Raw genomic sequence first — 22,644 nt, forward strand, 5'->3', positions numbered from 1 at the left:
GTATTTGTAATATAGTGGCAGACACAGAAGGAATTCCATAATATTACCAAATAGTTGTGCCTTCGCTTGATCAACTTGGGTTTGTAACCCTTTACGCCTGGCACTGTGCAATACGGTAGCCACTGGGCATGTGTGCCTACTGAGCACCTGAAATGTGTTAGTCTGAACTGCGGCATGTTGTAAGTATAAAATACATGCTGCATTTTGAAAGCTCAGGATGAAAAAAGTAATGCAAAATATCTCAATAATTTTCATATTGATTGCAAGTCGAAAAGATAATATCTTGCATAGAGTATTATAGATTAAATAAAACGTAATATTGGAATTTACTTTACCTTTTAAAATTAACTTCACATTTTTAAAATGCAGCTGCTAAACACTAAAAATGATAACTATGGCTCATATTATATTTCTATTGTCCAACAAAACTCTCTGCAATGATGGAAATATACTCTGTACTTTCCAATAGTGCAGCCATTAGCCACTTGAAATGTGGCTACTACAACTGAAGAACTGAATTTTTCATTTTAATTAACTTTAATTTAATTAAATAGCCCCATATGGCTGGTGGCTACCATACTAAACAATGCAGCCCTAGATATTGTCAGTTTGGCAGATAGTGATGAGTTGGCTATTGCTTCATGATTTGAAATTTATGATTATTTTAGGCTCAGTAATCTTTCTTATCTTTCCTTAGGGCATGTATTTCTTGCCATTGATCCTTTTTAAGCCTATGAAAATACCTAATCAAAATAAAATATGTAAGGAAATAAAAAGTACGTATAAATAATCATTTCATAAACTTGACCAGCTTAGCTGGTATTCAACAAATAGCTGAATAAATAAATAAATTCAATGAATGTCAAATTTATAATTCTGAATTTCTAGTAAGCTTGAGTTGATTTAACTCATCCGTATATTTGTAAATATGGTGCTATTAAATAATGTTTCCCGTGGCATACAGTGTTATCTAATTTCTTTGACACAGATCTAAATTTTTGACGCTGTTTTTATAATTTCTTGAGTTTAAGCAGGGTTGATTCAGACTTTGCCCAAAAACAATACATAAAATTTTGGGGCGGCTGGATGGCTCAGTTGGTTAGAGCGCGGGCTCTCAACAACAAGGTTACTGGTTTGATTCCCGCATGGGATGGAGGGCTGTGCCCCCTGCAACTAAAGACTGAAAACGGCAACTGGACTTGGAGCTGAGCTGCGCCCTCCACAACTAGATTGAAGGACAACGACTTGGAGCTGATGGGACCTGGAGAAACATACTGTTCCCCAATATTCCCCAATTAAAAAAACAAAAAAAAACCCAAAATAACAATACATAAAATTTTGAGGCTTAACAGAAATTAAAACGTGTGAGCAGGATACACAGATTCATTATCCCTATTTACTAGAATATAAACTTCATGGGAATAAAATGTGACCCCGACAAGGAGCACTTAGTAGGCAGCATTTGGAACAGAGATGATTTCTACTTACGGCAACCAGAGGGCAATGATATATTCATTTTGAGCAGGGTCTAAATCAGAGGTGTCAAAACTGCGGCCCACAGGTCAACTGAGGTCCGCAATCCATTGTTAATTGGCCCGCAGCGAATTCCAAAAATATACTTAGTTGACTTAAATAAACCAGGTGAGGCAATACGTACTTCACCTCGAGTGAGTGGCCGGCTGTTTGTGTGTTTTACCGCATATGGCCCTTGGTGAAAACCGTTGAAAAACGTTTGGACACCCTTGGTCTAATAGTTCTTAACTCATTTGTCCATTAAAAAAAAAAAAAAAACTGTCTTATTTCAAAAAAACTGTTTTTGGTTTTCCATTTTGCCATGTAACTTTGTAATTTTTTTGCAAGGTATTTAAAGGTTAATATTAACAGCAATAAGAACAAAATGACAATGGCAACTAAAATATTCTGAGTATTTATTATGTAGTACCAAGAACTATACTGAGTATTTTTTATGTAGTACCAAGAACTATACTGAGTATTTTATGTTTATTAGCTCACGTGAATTCTACAAAAACACTATCAGATAAGCACTATTGTTATCATCAATTCGTTAGATGAGGAAACTGAGTTTTATGTAGGTTACATCACATTTCCAAGATCACACAGTGTGGCACAGACTGGCCTAGAACTGGCCTTTATAATTCTGGAAAAAAACTTGTAACTACTTTTGATTCCCACTTACTCCCTTCCACAATGAGAACACAGGAAAAACTTCCACATTTAGCAGAAATTTCCCTGCCCACAGAAGAGACTTAACCCAGGTCAATTAATATTACATGAGTCACAACGGAGACCTGGAAAGTGAGCAGGCAGGGGTGGTTCTACACATCCTATCACTCCCACAGGAAAAAATAAGCTACAGCTTATTCATCTGATTTTCTGCTACTTAGCAAATCCTCTGAAATAAAATAACATCAGATACTTCATTCCCTGGTTCCACACCCGTTTTCCAGAATTACTATAAAATATATTTTAATATTTCAAATAGGGATTTTACACATGAGAAAGTGTGTATATACTCCTCCAAGCAGTATATAATGAAATGCTAAATTTTAAGTTTCAGATTTTAGGTGCTACCAGATTTGAAAGGTAGACATTAGCCCAAGCGAGTACAGCCAAGGAAAGCACCAAATCAACCATCTTTTGTGAAAGACCACATGTAAAAGATGCTTTAAGTCTCCCCGGATAATAGAATCCATGAATATCATTAATAGTGACTAGGTGGAAGATTTAGAAAGTGACAAAGCAAGAAAAATGTAAGTGAACGAGTAGGGTTTACACCATACATTTTTGTTACACGTTCCCTCTTTCCTTCCCCCACAGCCTCCAAAGTTAAAAGACCTATTCAGAAACTGGCACATCTGAACATGGAACATTCTGGTCTTCCTTGCCATCTCCTGGAGGGTGATGTGCCCCCATCCCTAACAACAAGTACGTTCACAAAAAAGTAAGAACCATGCTTTTAATAATGCAAGTAATATAAGCAATAAACTAACCGGCTGTAGTTTTTCATTCTTGCAAGTGATTTACAGCCTATTCTAGGGATGAGTATAAGCCAACAGTGAGCATTAATAATCACTCAAGAAGGGTCCAGGAAAGAATGAGCTGCCTTGTTTGGGACTTCTGGGATGGAAATGGTTAGAGTGGGAAGAACCTTAGAGGTCACTTAATCTAAACGCTTACTCAATTCAGAAAGTCCTTCATAATCCATCTCACTGTCGAAACACTTGTGGTGAGAGAAAATTCCTTATCTCATAAGGTAGCCAGTTCCCCCGTGTGTGTGTGTGTGTGTGTGTGTGTGTGTGTGTTGGGGTGGGGGATTTATAGCCTGAAAAAAACTAGAGTAAGTCTAATGCTTCCTCCTCATCAAACACTATAGGAAATAACATTCCTGTTGCTTCCTTCCCCTGGTTCAGAGCCAGTGTAAACGCTGTTCCTTTCTCCTTGTTGGATGTGGTGTCCAGACTACTGAAGAAAGCTCGTCACCCTCCTCATCATCTGCTGGTTTGCAAATTTACTTATGTATTTAACACTTTGCTTTCCCCAAAAAAGAACTTGAGACAGCATCTCCCTTAAAAGAAAAAACAGCATCCATAAAGATGCTAAGTTCTTCAAATCCAAACAAATAGACAATTCAAATATAAAAATAACTATGGCTGTGTCTTTCTTTAAATATATATATATGCATATATATATATATATACACACACACACATACATAGATATATACACACTAAAAATCACTTGTAGGGAATCATTAAGAGAATGACGTATTTGCAGCCACTCCTCACCCTGTCTTCTCTTAGCTGAAGCAAAGAATATTTTTATGTAAGTAAAATGTAGCCTTTCACACCATTAAAAGCCACTTGTCAGCTTTCTTTTAACCTAACAGGCACACCAACAACCAAAGTAGAAATTCTATACCACAGAATACTATGCAGCCACCAAAACAGAAAGTACACTGACAGAGAATGATCTTCAAGACTTAAAGACTGAAAACAGCAAGAAGTAGATGAGCATAGTAGAGTACGTTACCATTTCTGTGTCGAATACACACACATCAGCACAAATAGCTGTGGAAGAAGATAAGAAACAGGTGACTGTGGTTGTCTCAGAGACGGAAAATGGGGACCTGGGGGCAGCAATTGAAGAAACATGTTTGACTGTATTTTGGTAGTCTGTACATGTGTCAACTTTACAAAATGTAATTTTGTAAAAATTTAAAGAAAGTAATAGCCTTGGGTGGCGGATGGGAGAGGAGTGAGGTCCAGATAAGAGGAGGTTTGGCTTTGGGGAGCAAAATGAAAAAGTCATCTCTTGATTTTTTCCCCCTAGAACAAGCCCTTTTCCCTGAATTGCTGCTTAGCAGCAACTGGGGGGAACCCCCTCCACACACACATCTCACTAAGAACACTCCACTCATCAAGCTCTAGGGATATCTCTGCATATATGGTTAATTTCATTCAATGCTAATTGTCCTCAAATACAAATATGGACACTCCTTTCTGCAAAATACACAACTACAGTGATCCTACTGCTCCCACTAGCCCAGGCCAGGTGAAATGCATTGCTCCAAGGTGAAATGACCCCATCAGAAGTCACACTATTGGCTTTCTTTTCATTTAACATGGTCACACCAACTGCCAAAACAGAAGAAATCTGACAATATTACCTTGATTATAAACAGCTCCAATTTCTCAGATTTAAAGAGAAAAAAAGAGAAAATAAAAGACATGTTATGCTAAATTTAATTAGACATTTAATACATGTAGTACCCCTAGTTAACAAGGCAAATCGATCCTTTCAGTTCTGGCTGCAGTTTATTTAAAGACTTTACAATTTTACTACTTAAGAGCCAAGTCCTATGGAGGTGTTATCTCACCATTTATATTTTCACAACACTTATGATATTGCTATCACACTCTTAAAATAAATGAAAAGCCCATGCCACATTTCAGACCAATATAATGCTACAGACTCTATTTATATTTCTGGAAATAAAGATTAAAATAATTCTGTATTGCTCATTTTATTCTTGCAATGTTGAATATGAAAAAAAACCCTAAGATTTCTTTTTTTTTTAAATCCCAGGTATAGTTGAAAAGCAAAGGTTTTAATCACTTGGTTTTAAAATTAGGCACTAGAAAATATATCATTATAAAATTCTGACAATAATAGCATTTTATGACTAAATTATTATGCTTTTAATTTCCTATTAAATTGAGATTTATTAGCTTGCTACTTTAAAGATTAGTCTGTGTACAGAATGAATTTAGTGGTGCACATAAAGAGACAAGAAGGTAGAAAGATGAACATGAAAAGATTATTTTACATAGTCGTGCATGAGCTATTTGATAATTCCAACATAGTACAAAAGAAAGCTTCTCTCTAGATTGATCATGGTTCAGTTAACATCACTGAATATCTAATATCTCCAACTCAATTAATTCTCACCTGATTAAGATCAGACTGATATTCAAACTAAATCATCTCTCCAGTCAAGTAGAAATCAATATTTCTGATTTTACTTTTAAATTACAATAGAAAATAAAATGCACGCATCTTCAATATGCCAAGAGTAGCTTTTCTATTCTGGTCTACTATGGCATGGATAACACAGTTGATTAAAGAATTATTCTAATTTGAGCACCAATATGTAGCAGATTCTGATTAATTTGAACACAGAGATGGAATAAAGTAATTAAACATATCTTATACAGGGCAAACAGAAAATTGACATAAAACAAACTTGACTTCTTTAAAACAAACCTTACTATTTATCAGCTCAACTAGTTAGGAATACAATTTTATTAAACATTGATTATTCTCAGAAATGAGTCTTATTTCACGCACAGATATTTATAAGATGGACAAAGGAATGGTTCTTTTTAGATCATACTTTCTACCATCACCACCTCCAAAAAGCATGCACAGTTTTAAAACAATAAAATAATTTCTATATGGCTTTTCCAGAAAAAGCAGGAGACACTGACCCATCCTTGCTGAGCAGGGTAAAAATCAGTAAATCCTAAAACGGCAAAATGCTTACAAATTTGTAACTCTTACTACTAAAGAGAACATGATATAGATTTTCCTCCTCTTTCATGACTTAATGCCCTTTAAATTTAAAATGGAGAAGAATAAAGCTAAATTATTTATTGGATTAAATGAATAGCAAGTATTGTTTTGCTTGCTAGCAAACTCAATAATTCCGAAGAAAAGGACAGAAATGTTTCAAATTTTAAATAATGTATTTAAGAAATAAAAATCACAGCTAAGTGTACTATGTATTAATATTGAAAATAATAATATAATTTAGAGAGGCCTTAGTGTGTGCCAAACATTGTGCATTATATATATTTATTATATACATTGTGCATTATAATATGCAAAATACTGTAAGGGTATAAATCACATGTAAAATATATGAAATACATATTCTTTATATATTATTTTTCAATTTCACAAAGTAGTTTACTACTCTGTACTAAATAATTCGTAGGTGTTACTTACCTTAGATGTATGTTTTCTGGTGTCTTAGATATATCACTTTATAGAAAAAAATATGAGGAGCCAAGAATTATGCAAATTAACCTGAAAAATATAGATTTCCAAAATTGATAGCCTGTGAGAAACAGCCATAGAAGTTAGTTATAGACCATAACTAAGGTCATGAAAATTAAAATTTGTTAAGATATGACTTTTTCTAGACTTGTAGAATGTAAGGCTGGGGCTGCCCAGGCAACTTGGAAGGTGGGCTATTTGCATGTTAGCTACGGGAATATTCCTTACTTTTATGAAAGACTCCATCCTATTTTTCTTGAACAATATCTCAGTTTGATTTTCTTACTTGTGACTAAAGCCTATCATCAGAGAAATATTTCTTTAATAAATACATTATTATATATTGTATGTGTATAAATTACATAATATGTATAAATGGATAATATGTATTATATACAATACCTATTATACTGTGTATAATATATTACTATATACAATACATTATTATGTCTATGGATGTACAATATACATAATATATATTTAATATATACATTACGTGTGTATATGTGTGGTATGTATATATATAAATATATATATATATACATAGTACAAGCACAAAGACAAACAAACCAGTGCACATGCCCCATGTTTAAAGGTACAGCTGTTACTTTATCCCAGATAATTGTTTGCCTTGCAGAAATGGAAACACAGCATTACAGATGTGAGGATTCATATTTTTATAAAGCTGCAATTTTTGTTTTATGTAAAAATCTCTCAATTTTAAATAGTTTAGCTAACTTTGTTTTTCAAGACACTGCAAAGAAGAGAAAACAAAATCCGTCTGCATAATGGCTCCCCAGCTGAAGGCTGATGGTCTGTGACATTAGGTTGAAAGGGTTTCTTGAACACTTCCACTTTAGAATAGTTATGCACATGTGGTTATTCCTTCAAAAACAGCTATCACTCACTTGACAACTACTAAAGTGTAAGTCTCATAATTACGCAGCATGGTAGCTGTAGAAGCAGAGGAGTTAAATGGAGAAGTTCCCAACTCTAACTCCCCAATCCCTAATTCCATAGGCCTCATGCTTTCCATTGCTTCATCCTGTGAGGCAATGTCAGCCATGATGGATGTTGTACATTTATTTCCTTTCAGAAACCAACAACAGAGAATCAGAGCGGGCACTTAACTAAAAGTTTACAATTCCTTCAAACCCACGCTGAATGTCTTATGTACCAGTTGCTACGTCTCTAAATATATGTTCAAAGAGGCATTTGCGGTAAGAAGACTGTTTCATCTGAATGGATGCTATTTATAAAATAAAGCGGTTTCTTTTCTTCACCTATTAAATTACCAGACATTTAGTAGGCTAACAAATAGTTTGTCTGCTGCCCTCAAGAAGTCTCCAATGGAGCATCAAAGAAATGACACACTTAACATTAAACAATACAAAATAAAACAGCAATTATTGAAAAATGACAAATAGCACATGGCAGTGAAAGACTGATTGCTCAAGGAGAACATATGTGAGGACTAATATGAGACTGAAGGCTCATCACAGGCTACTAGAAAGGCAGCACAAAATTTAAAGGACTCTTCCTACATTTGCAAAGATGGATGGAAGAATTCCAAGAAATGTAAAACAACGATCTTTACTTTCCACTCCCCTACTAAACAGTCTAATAATCAACCTGTGAGTACAGATGACGAAATGAACAATTATTTTAAATATTTCTAATAATTTTACATTGCCAGAATCCAATATAACAGTTGTTAATTACATATACTCATGCATAAAGCATTATGGCAAAATCTAACAGGTCAAAACTATGGGGCTTGGTGTCTTAAAAAGCTACTTACTAGATAGTGCTAAATAAGAATTTTACTTTTGTTCTATATTTTATTACTAACTTTCACTAAAATAATAAAAATTAAATTAAAACACAAAATATTTAAAATATAAAAACAAAAAAAGATTTGAAATTTTTCTGTCATAAGAATAGAAGTAGAGAATGTGGCTGCCAGACTCTTATTTGCTAGGTTCCACAGAGTATTATTAATTTTAAAATAGAATGTCAACAAGGTTGATTGAAATAAAGAGAAATAAATTAATGCTAAATAATTACTAAGGAAGTTTTGTTTATGGAAATGAATAATTCAGTGTTTTACAAAGTAAATTCAAATAGCAGCTGCTTTGCTGACATTAAGCTAAAAAGAGCTCTCTCAAAATGTACAAACTTTAAAACTGGAGAATCATCATATTTTTTTATGTCAAATAGAAAGAAGTTATTTCCTAGGTCTTCAGTTATTAGTATAAAATATTATATGGTCACAATAGTAATCAACCCACCATTTAAAGAGTCTCAACATTTTTCATGGGAGAGATCTATCACATTCTAGTTAATTGAACATATGCATAATTCCTGGCCTGTTAAGTCTTATAACAGCTGGGGGGGAAGAGATGAATTCAGATTTCTAACAATCTGTTCCCAACCCACTTAGTCCTGGATTTTATTCAGATCTCAAAATGAATCTTATGGCTGCCTTTTAACTCCACTGCAGTTCCATTTCTGTCTCCTAATTACTTCTTCCCGTATATTGGGAAGCTCTTCCTCCTTCAGAAACAAATGAACTCAAACTGAAGGAAAAAAACCACATTCAAGAGAAACTGCATATTACAAATTAAGGTCATTTTTATGAAAAAACTGTTCCGTAGTTTTTAAAAGAATCAGTTTCTCGTAACAGTAGCCAATAGATATAGAAACTTGAAAAATAAATGTTGCATGTACTCTCACAGATCAATCTGAATTAAAACATTTCCAGTCACATAAGACAAAGGGAAAACCAGATGTTATTTACATTAAAAAAAAAAGTTTGTGGTTTATCTATTGTCTAATGCAAACTACAGCCTGCAACTCTTTCGTGGATCATGAAAATTCAGACCGCAAACAGCATTTGTTTTTAAAAATGAAAAAGAATAGGAAATATCAAAGGATACTGTGCATTTCATCTATATAAATGCATATATACACAAAAATACATACATATGTATATACTGTACTTTAAAATATTTCTTACCATAGCCCAGATGAAAAGAATTTTTGAAAGCCACTGGCCTAGTACATGCTAATTCTTATCCTCAACAACAGTAGGAAAACAACTGAAACAACGTATTTGTAGTTCATTCTTTTGTTCAATATTTAATGAGTATTTCTGTATATCAGGTCCTGTTCTAGGTATTTGGGATAAATGAGTGAAACAAACCAGGATCGTGGTGCTTGTGAAGCTTCTTCAAAAGGAAAAGACAGACAAGAAACATAATATTGTATAGTATGTTAGAATGTGGTAAGTTACAGGAAAAAGGAGAGAGAGGGAAGGAGGATTATGGGAGAGTGGAGATAGCGGGTTACGTTTTACGTAGGGTTGTCAAGGTAGGTCCCTCTGAGGAGAATTTTAGGGAAAAACTTGAACTGAAGGAATCAGTTCCCAATGACAGCATAACACAAATACTTCAGTTTCTAATTCCACACATGACTCATCAAAAAATCTGTATAAGGAAAATGGACGTGAAGGAAGAATAACTTTAGATTCAATTAAATTTCCAGAACTGGATTTTTAAACACAATAAATGTGGCCACTCCACCAACCACCAAAGGCATCGCTATTAATGCCAACTAAGTCACTCTTGTGGGAATCAGACAGGGCTTAATTTTCAGATGTCACTAAAATGGAAGTAAAGACAAAAGACAAATACAAAAAATTTGATTTAAAATTTTAAAGCAAACATGAGGTCAGATTAAAATAGTCTACAGATTCTTTTGCTTTGTTTTGTTTTTCTAAAAAATCAGTACCATACACTAAGCATCTCTGCAACTTCTACCTGGGTAAGAAAGAATAAAGAAATAAGTTTAGTGAATTAACCTAGCCTCACTTCTAATCTAACTAATTCCCTGAGTAATGGGAAACATGAGTGTTGGCTGATGTTTTGGAATGACAAACCTAGAAGTTACCCTGTTGGCGTGTGCTAAGAACCTAAGTCCTCTATTTTATGCAAGCAAGTGAATGAATAAACATTTTTCCTAAAGAAAAGATGGGGAAAAAAAGATTAAAGAATCCCATGTTAAAATACTGTGTTTAATTCAGTGACTGAAACAGCATGAGCAAATTCAGGCTTTCTGTTACTATTGTTTTATGTTGATTTTAATTTAGTTTCCATTAGCTTTTTAACTTGCAATTAAAGAGTTTTATTTCTTTTTATTTATGAAATAAAAGCAGTTTAGTAGTTAGTTTCTGGTACTCACTAATGTCCACATAGCTATGTAAGTTTTTTATCTTATTTATTTTGTAAAATCCTATGAAAAATTCTCCCAAATTCATTTGGAATCTGAAAATTAATAAAAGTTTACTTGTCTTATAGTGTAGAAGAGAAGAATTTATTTCATCTGACAAAAGGGAACACTATCCTCAAATTTTGCTATTTATTTTAAGTACATAATCTGCAACATTAGAAAGCTATTCTGTAATAAAATAAAACAATTACAGAAATATTAGCATATTAATAGGGGGAAAAGCACATCTCTATTTTGCATACACATAAGAATTGAGCAAGGCTCTCATAATTGCAATGCCAGTTCTATATACTCTTTTCGATGAAATTTGTTTATTTATTTTGATAAATTCATTTATCCCACGCTTGGCACTGACAGGTATTATTAATGGGCATATCCTGGGACAGCACTTTCTACATAGCTGGGCATTAATATCTTAAAGGCCTTTTTAAAAAAATCACTAACTTCCCATTTATTTTACCCAATTAAAATGGGTTCCTCAAAAAATAACAATTATTCTCTTCCCTTACTTGAAATCCATACAGTTCAAATTTCATCACACATCCAAGAGATAAAAGGTCTCAGAAAGAAAATAAACACAGATTTTACAGAACTGATGAATGTTCAAGTTAAAGAGAGAATACTTGTAAAAGGTGTACGTTTTGTTTTAAAACCTTGTTGTAATGCTCTCTATTAGAAACCTCAAAGCAAATTTTGGTTAAAAGCTGGATATCTTCTAATCAAACTTTTGACATCAACATGCTTCTCTTCAGTGGTCATTTCTTCAAACACCAAGTCCCGCTCATGTTTCCTTCGATGCTTTCCATTTTCACTGTCATCTCTCCCAAAGCAGGCCCTCTTCTTGTAGCTTGCTCAGAGAAAAAGCTTCCCTTCTCTAATATCACCTACTCCATCCAGCCTCAGCCCATATACGGAACACTATTTTTATCATCTGTCCCCAGAGACAAGAGGAAGAAAACAACTGGATGAGATTTAAAAGATGCAAAAATAATGGAACTACTGCATTTACCTTCCCACAAAATTCCGCTTTCTATTACAGACTCATAGGAAATCACTAAAGGCATGATTAGCATATACAGGTATAAGAGAGGGTTGACCCCCTTTCTTTATTCAAAATAATCTCAACAATAACGACAACCAGGCCAAAAAAAAAAAATCAAAGGTGAAATTTCCCAGAGATAAATGCAAATTCCCGCATTTAGGTTTTAAAAAAAAACTTTCCAATGTTAGAACAGAATGACAGATAAATTCCATGTGGTCCAACAAAATGAAACATGACAGAACACCTAAACCAATCTTAATACCAGTGTCCAAATTACAGTGACAAGTATAAAACAAAACAAAACCCCTCAGAAGAAAGCCTCTATCCAACTTCAGAGGAGCTCAGCAGGGGTAGAAGAGCCACCAGGTACGCCATTTTTCAGGGCTCCACACTTAACAGAGAGGACACCCCAAAGGTAACCCCACAAGAAAAGAGGAAACCTTCCCGAAGGCTATGTAACAAAAACACTGCAGTGGCCAGTGTGCTCCTTGCCCCCCATCCTCAGGAAAGGACGAGAACTCCTCAGCCCTCACACAACAGCCCACAAGGGAGGACAAACACATCAGAGAAGGTGGCAGGAGTGTTAAAGAGTATTCACCCACAGTTTTCCAGAGAAACAGCAGGGCAACTCTGCAAACACACCCTAAGGAAAAGAAGATTCATCTCAAATGTCACACTGTGTAACAACTAAATGAAAACATAAATTCAAGAAAGCTAGACTTCAAGGAATAGTTCGTAAAACAGAGATAAAAGAGGAGATAAAAATACAAATTGAAGACCAAAACAAATCCACAACAGTGCTAAATACATTACATATTTAAAAGAAATAGGATAGACAAAGCTAAAATTCAAATAAAAGATTTTATAAGAATCACAGTAAATACAGAGGAAACATTTTTAAATTTTTAAACATGCAAACACAGAGCAAACCAACGTATGATAGGCAACTACTGTGGTAGGCCACTTCTAGGATGGCCGCAAATGATCCCAGTGACCTGGTATTCATGCCCTTGTGTAAACCAAGCCCCACGAAGGTAGGCTAACCCTAGCGATTTCCTTCTAATTCAAACATATGACAATGTGGATGGGATATCACTGCCACGATTAGGTTACAAAAGATCATGACTTCTGTCTTGTTAGCAGATGTTCTTTATTACCTTTCCAGCTTTCAGGTTTTGATGAAGAAAATTGCCATGCGGGAGAGGCTCATGTGGCAAGGAATGGAGGGTGGCCTCTGGCCGACAGGCAGCAAGGAACTGAGACTGTCAGCACACATCCCATGGGGGAAATGCTGCCAACAAGTGCTGAGTGAGCTTAGAAGCAGATCCTTCCCCGGGTGAGGCTTCAGATGAGACTGCAGACCCTGAGCCGACTCTTTAACTGCAGACGAGTGAGAGACTAAAGCAGAGGCCCCAGATACATCATGTGGATTCCTGACCCATAGAAATGGTGAGATAATAAATGTTGTGCTGTTTTTAGCCACCAAGTTTTGGGGTAATTTGTTATGTAGCAAATAACATCAAGGGTTAATCCCATTTCAAAATTCCAAGGATGATTGCTATCTCTGAGGTAGAGAATTCAAAAAAGAAAAAAAATATATTTTAAATGACAATTTAAGAAAAGTTTTCCGACATGAAGAATTGAATCTACAAAGCAAAAGGACACAATATGTTCTGGGGGGGGGGGGAACACTAATACAGAACAAACGACACCCAAAATATATCCTAGTTATCAAATTCAAGGATAAAGAATTTTTCTAGTCTCCAAGCAGAAAAATCAAATCACCTATGGCAGGGTGGTTGTAGGGTGGGGTGGGAATGAAAACCAGGCTGGTTTCATACTTTCCAGACAACATTCAATGTCATAAATTAGTAATGCAATATGTACAAAGTTCTGAGGGAAAGAAATAATGGCCTGACAATTTTATACCCACCCTATATGTCATACATATATAAGTTAACAGGCAGTCATTTCCAAATATTAAAGATATCTAGGATTTTAGAACCCAAAGACTTTCTTCTTAAATAAGCAATTTGACAATGTCATCTAGCCATTCAAATCAAATCAAAGAAATAAGGAAAGAAGATGTAGTAAGCCCTGAATTTATGGTTATAGAAAGAATTTAAGTATTACAAATTTTGACAATGTAAAAATAGAAATTAGAAAAACTGGGACTTTAAAGACAGACGATGGGGCAAAAATAATAATACTTTCAAATCAGGGAAACAATACTGTCCAAAATCAGAATATGAAGAACATGTTCCTTACATCATATAAACTGAGTACTTATAATTTTTATTAAAAGAATGATGCTTTCTAAAAACTGAACAAGAAATGCTGGGGGAAATAAATGAAAGCCTGAACTGGGGAAGAGGGCTCACATATTGTTTCCTAAAGTGGGACTAGTCAGCCTCGAAGGCTCCATCTAGTGCTAAGTTTCTAAGATCACAGAATTTCCCCTAAATAAAAATCTTCTCTACAAGGAAATAAATCCCTGCTTTCTATGATATCAAGTCGAGACTTTTTCCTTGGTTATCAAGGAGCACCAAAACATGACCTTAAACCACAACCAGTCTTACACAATCAAGCTATTCTCTGCTCACTGCCACACAAATATCTTGTGTGATATTCAGCTTTCATGATTGAACTCCTACTTGGGATATCTTCTAAACAAAGTGGTAATTTAGACACTACCAATTTGAAGGCTATTTCTTTCCCAACATTTACTAAGAAGATAAATTGAGTTTAAAAAAACAAGGCATTCAAATCTAACCTAACTGAAAAGTCTACTTCTTGCACAAAATTCTTCCTAAACTCTTGGAATGTAACTAATATCTTCATTTAAAATCCTAGAGCAATATAAAAACTTAACTCTAAATTAATACTGCTTTGTAAATTGTGTTAGTCTTAATTCAAAAACAGCCCTAAAATGACATAAAAATTTAAAAATATTAGGTTATATATATATATATATATATATATACATATATATACACACACATATTTAGTTGCAAAAAATTAAAAAGAAATTTTTTTTAATTTTTAAAAATTTTTAACATTAAAAAGAAAATGAGTGATACAAAAATCTGATTTCAAATGTTCTTAAACCTTTGATATTTCACATTAAGTATTTTTAAGATAACTTTATGCATTTGTATAGAATGCTACATTTTACAAAGTGCTTTAATGCTCATTTATTTCCAAAAATAATTTTACAATTACAGTTATCCATAAAAGAATTGTAAGCTCCTTCAAAAACTAGAAACTATAAAAATGAAAGTCATTTTAAAATACTGTCAGTCTCTGGGTGGTGAACACACAACGTGATATAAGATGATGTATTACAGAATTGTACACCTGAAACCTATGTAACTACACTAACAATTGTCACCCCAATGAACTTTAATTTAAAAAAAAGAAAAAAGATACTGTCAGTAAGAAATAATTTATGAAACTTCATAGATTTATCATAGAAACATATTCATCATAATCCTCTTTAATACCAAACTACATTTGCCAAGTAAGCAGCTAAAGCTTTGTTATTTATTTTTCCTCTCAACCATGATTAAAATGTTTATATTCCTTGTTTTAATACTCCAACATATTCAGAAGGCCAGTTACAGCTCAGGATTTCCCCCTTATTAGAGATTACAAAATCGAAAATTATTTTTAATTGGCTCCGTAAGGAAGACGTAAAACTTTGTTAATAAACACTTAACACACTTTTAACCCCCGGAGCTATACTGGGACGGCAGGTCTCTGGCGAGCCACAAACTCAGGTCTCTGTTCTGCAGGATGGGGTTTGTTAAAGTTTTCAAGAATAAGGTCTACTTCAAGAGATACCAAGTGAAATTTAGAAGACGATGAGAGAGCAAAACTGATTACTATGCTCGGAAATGCTTGGTAATCCAGGATAAAAATAAGTACGACACACCCAAATATAGGATGATAGAGAGACATCATCTGTCAGATTGCTTATGCCCATATGACAGTCTGTGCAGCTTATGCTCAAGGGCTCCCTAAGTGTGGTGTGAAGGTTGGCCTGACAAATTATGTTGCATGACCGGGGATGAATACGCCATGGAAAGCACTGGTGGTGAACCTGCAGCCTTCACTTGCTACTTGGTTGCAGGGCTTGCCAGAACTACTACTGGAAATGAAGATTTTGGGTCCCTGAACGGAGCTGTGAATGGAGGCTTGCCTATTCCTCACAGCACCAAACAATTCCCTGGTTATAATTCAGAAAGTAAGGAATTCAACGTGGAAGTATATTGGAAACACATCATGGGTCAGAACATTGCAGATTATATGCATTACCTAACGGAAGAAGATAAAGACACTTATAAGAAACAATTCTCTCAACACATAAAGAACAACATAACTCCAGATGCGGAGGAGATGTGTAAGAAAGCTCATCTGCTATACGAGAGAATCCAGTCTATGAGAAGAAACCTAAGAAAGAAATTAAAAAGAAGAGGTAGAACCGCCCCAAAATGACTCTTGCCCAGAAGAAAGATGGGGTAGCTCAGAAGAAGGCAAGCATCCTCAGAGCTCAGGAACAAGCTGCTAAGAGCTAATATACCAAAACCACAATTTTCTATGAAGATTTTTCATGTAAAGGCAATAATAAACTTATTCACCAATCAAAAAAATAAGTAAACACTTAATGTTACATTTCTAGTAATGGGAAGGAACAGGATATGTCAATGTGGTTTAATTATATTCCTAAGAACAAGATTTCCATATATTTCAACCACAAGATGGAGGTAAAGTAGATGTATTAACATATTTCAAAAATATATAATTTTTATTAAAACATTTGATATCACTTAGCTTGTAATCAGAAATATATGCTGATCTTTAAATAGGTAAAACTACTTCATACATGACCAGTTTCAATAAGTTATTTTCAAAAATATTCTTTGGATAAAAAAGAAAATATAAAGACATATGTTTTCATATAATTCATTTTGCAGAGGGAACTACCTTATTAAAATGGTTTTTAAAAAATACACTTAAAAAGATGATTCATGTCTCTATTACCAGCGCTGTCCAACAGAACTTTCCACAATGATGGAAATTAGCAATATCTGCATTATCCACATGTGACATGTGGCCATCAAGCATTTGCAATGTGGCTATTGCTACTAAGAAATAGTAAGTAGCTAACGTGCTAGTGACTATTACACAGGACAGCACAAATCTATATTATAGCCAATTTATTATTTTAATATATATTAAAATCCAATACGGGTTCTCAGATATTAAAATAATAAATAAAAGCTGAACTTTAAAAATAAGATAATTAAAACTAGGGTTTAACAATTTTAATGGAGGTTTTTCCATAACCATGAGAAAAAGAAAGGAAAAGCTCAACAAAACTGCTGAGGTGAAAAAAATTATATATTAAGAGGGATAAAGTTTTACAGCATCCTGCAACAGGAATATAAGAGCATTATTAAAATACATACACATAAATCACACAAATCTTTTAAAAACAAATCAAGAAGCATGTGAATTTTCATATTTGGTATTGAAATGTGCTCAAATATTCAAAATATTTAAACATCTGCACACAAAATAAACTCCATATTTACCAAGTTTAGTTAACATTTTCAATAATAGGAAAAAATCGTTCCCTCATACCAAACAGTAAGAAACTAATTCTACAATTACAAAGTACAACACTTTGTAGCAGACACAGATTCCAAAAACAATCATCTGGACCTCAAGCAACGCAAAAGCTGGGTACTATTTAGGTTAAAGAGCCAACAGCCAATGTGTTTCAAACTAGTAGAAGTATTCTCACTAATCCATACAAAGATGCCAATCAAAGGTACGGAAACCAAAAGAAGAAAATTTCTTGAACACATTCTGAAAGCATTCATTTTCATGACTAAACCACTTCACTGAGGCCTGTATTGACTTTTGGCAGAAAAGGGGAGGGAGCTGACCTAAAAGTACTATAGAGATGACACTAAGGAGACAAAAGAGTGTTAGAAAAGAATTTGTGGATTGGTCACCAAATAATTCTTGAAAATATATTGATGGTTGGATTATTGAGGCACAGGTGCTCTGACTTTAACCCCTCCCCCCCAAAAAAAAACCAAAAAGGATGTTTAATTAACCTGTCTGTAAGTTACAAAAGTGGGATGTTCCCTTTTGCAACAAATAGTCAAAATCAGTTTCCTGTTGACAAGTCACACTCAAACAGAAAATAAAAAATTGAACTCCTCTATTTGTAGATCTATCCCTCCCCAAAAAGATCTCATGAAAGTATTTCTACAAGTGCTGTGTTAAAACTGAACCCCTAGAGGGCAACTGAGCTTCAATTTTTACTTCATAATGTACTTCATTTCCTAACCAGTGTATAGATACCATGACCTATTTACCTGGGAACTTTACCTTCAAAACAAAAGGGAAATAGAAAGGGAAAAAAACTGAGATATTCCACCCACTAATGAAAATATCATTATAGAATGTATTCTTTAACAATTATAATTCAAAGATCAAGAATATGGTATATTCTTATTCCTGAATAACACATCATAAACGAATATTTGAATATTAACACTCTCGGTAGGAACCATGTAGCAGATAGGAAAGACATACTTAACAAGTCTATTTAATATAAATGCTTTGCATAACTTTACATTCATTAAATGGCATGTTAAATTGTATAGGAAAAGAAGTGAAGAATCCAATCTCAGTAACAATTATCCCTATATGAACTACCCAATATAACCCACTATAGGAAAAATCAATGTTCCTCAAGTTCAAAAATATGAAGAGGTTTCCTAAGTGTCCATCTAAGCTAACTCTAAATCAAAGTAGAAGTATTAATTAATATTCAATTAGGCCCACTCAAATAATGATGTAGAAAAAAAAGTGTTACTGTATCAATCTGAAAGGATACTAGTTAGCAAGGCTACTAATCTATACAACTCAGCCTCTTCTTAGTGAAACTCAGAAACATATATAAGTCTAATATGTATGTACCACCCGAGTAACATAACAGAATGAGCTGAGAATTTACTTGGATGACATACAGGATTATAATAATAAACTGATAGCTTGATAAATCATGTGGTTTTCTCCTAACCCCAATAAGATTTTTAAAAGATCAATTCTTGTTTGTATATATACTACACAATATGTACACGCTGACGGGAATACAATTTTAACTCGGTGTGTAAACAAAGTTTGAATGTAAACGTGTCAGCACACAAGGCCTTCCTTCCCAGCAGGCAACTCTATCTACTGCGCTCAGCACCAGAACCACCATCTTGGTGAGGGCAGAGAATACACGCACATGCTAGTTAAAGCCTTGTTCACCATGTCACAATAATTTTCTTCACTAAATTTATAAACTAATTATTCACATTGCATCCTGTGGACTCAGGGATCGAAAACGATCACATATCAATCTCTGCTCATTTAGATTAGAATCTATATATGAAATCTGACAAACCAAAGAATGTAATGATGGAACGCAAAGAAGAGAAAAGCTACTGAGGAGGGTGTGTGCCATGAGGTTAGTAATTTTCAGAATAGGAAAGCAGGAAAGGGAGCAGTCATATAATTTATAGGATAAAAAGCGGGTGACTACAAGAGCATACTTGGGTTCATTATTTCCTAAAAGTTTGCTAAGGATCTTTGGCCCACTGGAAAAGAACTTGAAGGCTGGCATAGGAACCTGGGGCTCGACTTCCAAGACGAAAGTAAGGGAAATAAAAGTTCAAGAAATAGGAAACACACACATAAAAACTAAGAATAGCAACAATAACAAAGCAACCAAAAACTTACAGTTTATATGCAAAAGAGTGCTCTAGGTAGAGAAGTATGTAACTTTAAACACACAAAATGATTAAGAAATACAAACTTCAAATTATAAAGTCAGTCAGTCATGGGGATGTACTGTACAGAAGACGGAACACAGTCACTAACACCGTAGTAACTTTGTACAGTGGCAGATGGTTACTAGACTTACCGGGGTGATAACTTCGTAAGTAAATACATGTCAAATCACTATGCTGTACACCTGAAACTAACATAAGAAAGTATTGCCAACTATAATTCAACAAAAAGGATACACAAAACGAGCTGAGGACAGGAGTAAAATCCTGTTACTGTGTGCCGCTGTAAGTGGCAATTCTGTACCTTTGGCTAATCCTTTGTTTTCCAAATCTTGGATGTATATCCAAATCACCTTAAGAGCTTTGAAAAAAAGGAAAAAACAAAAACAGCTTTCTTTGTGGAGAGAAGCCTACGCATTGGTATTTTTAAAAAGATTCCCAGATAATTCTGACGTACAGCAAGGGTTGAGGACTTCTGATCTAGCCTATGTGTGAGAGATGAAAATCAAATGCACTGCAATCATAATGGCAAAATAGAGGTTCTGCCATAAAAATATGATGATTTGAATGTCATTATCTGAATAGATTTAACCAGGGAAGATGTGGAAGAAAAAGGTAACACAGAAGAAACTGCATGAATCCTTTAATACTGAAACATTGACTAAATAGGTCCACTCTGAAAAATCATGGGATACTATGAGGTCCAAGAGTCCCTTAATAAATCAACCATATGTAAGTTGAACACATGGTCTCCTGAGGCCAAAATAAGAGAAAAACAAACAGCCCCAATTTTTCACATCAGTACATCAAAAAGTACGGTTAGTCAAACAAACCTTCAATATGATCAGAAATTCCATCTTTCAAAAGTTTGTATTTTATGAGCTTGGCATAAAATAAACATGTAGGATATATGATGGGCAAAGAATAGGATGCAATATATCTTAAATTAGAGTTTGTACCCTGTACTGACACAATCTAGGATTCATTGAGTAGGCTAGCTCCCTTCAAAGTATCAAATTTCCAAATATAGTCTTGACTCTTCTTCTCGGATGCTCTAGTTCAGTTTATGTGGGTGAGTGATGAGTCAAGTAAGCAAGGGCTTAACTGTATTAATCTGTACTGAGTTGGAATAGAATCACTTCTACTCACGCAATAAAGGGCTTCCACCACAATAAAGGGCTACTGTCTGTCTGGAAAAGTCGGTCAGAATGGAAATGAAATCCCCTGAGCTCAAAGATCCAAAAGGCTTAGAAAGACAACTAAAAGAGTGAGACAATATGTTTTGCAGAGAGAACTGGGTTCTAATACTGTATTTGATATAACCCCATATTATGGTTTGACCTAAGGCTAATTAATTATCTAATCCTTTATATAAAGGACATTGAAAAAAGTTAGATTTAAAGATTTTGCCCAACACAAGTTCTATCCAAGACTTAATTCTTTGGCAATGTCACTGACTAGGAAGGTGTTTAAGTATGGGGTTGAACTACAGAAATACCTTGTAATAAACACATGGCCAAATTCAGAAAGTCAACAGAAAGCTGAATTTGTGTGTGATGACCTGGAAATCTTGTAAAAAAAATAATATGTCTTAACAAGTCGAATCCAGTAAGATTTTCTCAAGCTTTGCTAAGAGATATTTAAAGTAAGAGATATTTAAAGTAAGAAAACAGGTCTAATATGGATTCAGAGTTAAATTTGTGCTGTGTTTTTGAGTTTGTTCATCATTAGAACCAGTTTTAAGGTTATGGTGAAAAATCAAAGGAATACAAAATCAATATAAACAGATTATTCATTCATGCATTTTAAAGATAAGAACAGGCATTCTATTTGAATGCAGAGTAAAGCTACTGGTGTTGATTGGGGGGAAAAAACACTGTGCCAATGGGAACTTTCAGACTATGTACGCAGAAGTCAACTAACATTACATTAAGAGAATAAACTGTTTAGCTACTTAGCCATTCTTAGACCAAAGAGATTTTTCTGTAGCTTAGAGAACTTAAAAATGTCAGATTTAAAAATCTGACAAATCTGACTAATCAATTTCTCTAGAGAAGATAATGAATAATACATGCTGAATAATACATGCTTAAGGACACCTGTAAGAATGACAAAAAGGACTATGTCACAGTTAACCATGTAGAAATACGCTCATCCTCACACAGCAGCCTGACACTTCTCATACAAGCCAGCGTAACGTTATACCAAAGCCGTCTGAGATGGGTGGCCCTTCTAGCTCTGGCAAACACATACAGCCTGTCACTTTCATGACCAACAGCTTCTAGTTTTAAAAATAAAAATTAAAAAAAATGCCGAAATCCAACATTTAGAAAAGAAAGTAGTCAATTTGTCTTCTATTCTGTTGCAGAATTAATCTTCATTCAATTCTACTTGTATAAAGTCTTTTCCTGGGAAGACAGGAGAAAGAAAGGGAGAAAGCAGAGACTTCAGATACTTCTGATTTCTTGCTAGAAAACAAACCGAAACTACTGCTTAAGGTTTTCAAGGCACTCCAAAATCAAGCTTGACTCCCAGTCTTTATTTGTCATTATCCCCCAAAACGTACCTCCGGTCTCCTAAGGTCAGTGCCCTTACTGCTGTGTAGACAAACCACGCCCACTCTCACTCTGTGTCTTCAACCCTGAGTCTGAAACGCTTTTCCAGCTTCTCTGTACTCACCGCAATCCTTAACCATAGGTACTTCAAGGGTGAGTTCACAGCCCCTTGTTTTCATTAAGTCTCACCTGACTAAATCAGAATTCACTGGCTTTTCTTTTTTCTAAACTGAAGATATTTTATTGTACATTGTTTTATATGGTGTAATTCTACTTTATATATGCCTGGTTTGTCTCTCATCAACTGGACAATAGGATCTTA

At 34.4% G+C, this 22,644-nt stretch overlaps 1 protein-coding gene and 1 pseudogene across 6 annotated transcripts in view; one reads left to right on the forward strand and one right to left on the reverse strand.

Moving 5' to 3' along the window:
- Nucleotides 1–22,644, reverse strand: part of CMC1 (C-X9-C motif containing 1) — a 69,627-nt gene that overhangs the window by 12,780 nt on the left and 34,203 nt on the right. The window lies entirely within an intron of this gene.
- Nucleotides 15,695–16,488, forward strand: LOC117036760 (60S ribosomal protein L5-like; annotated as a pseudogene).

This window comes from Rhinolophus ferrumequinum, chromosome 17 (genome assembly GCF_004115265.2).
Source record: "Rhinolophus ferrumequinum isolate MPI-CBG mRhiFer1 chromosome 17, mRhiFer1_v1.p, whole genome shotgun sequence".
NCBI lineage: Eukaryota > Metazoa > Chordata > Mammalia > Chiroptera > Rhinolophidae > Rhinolophus > Rhinolophus ferrumequinum.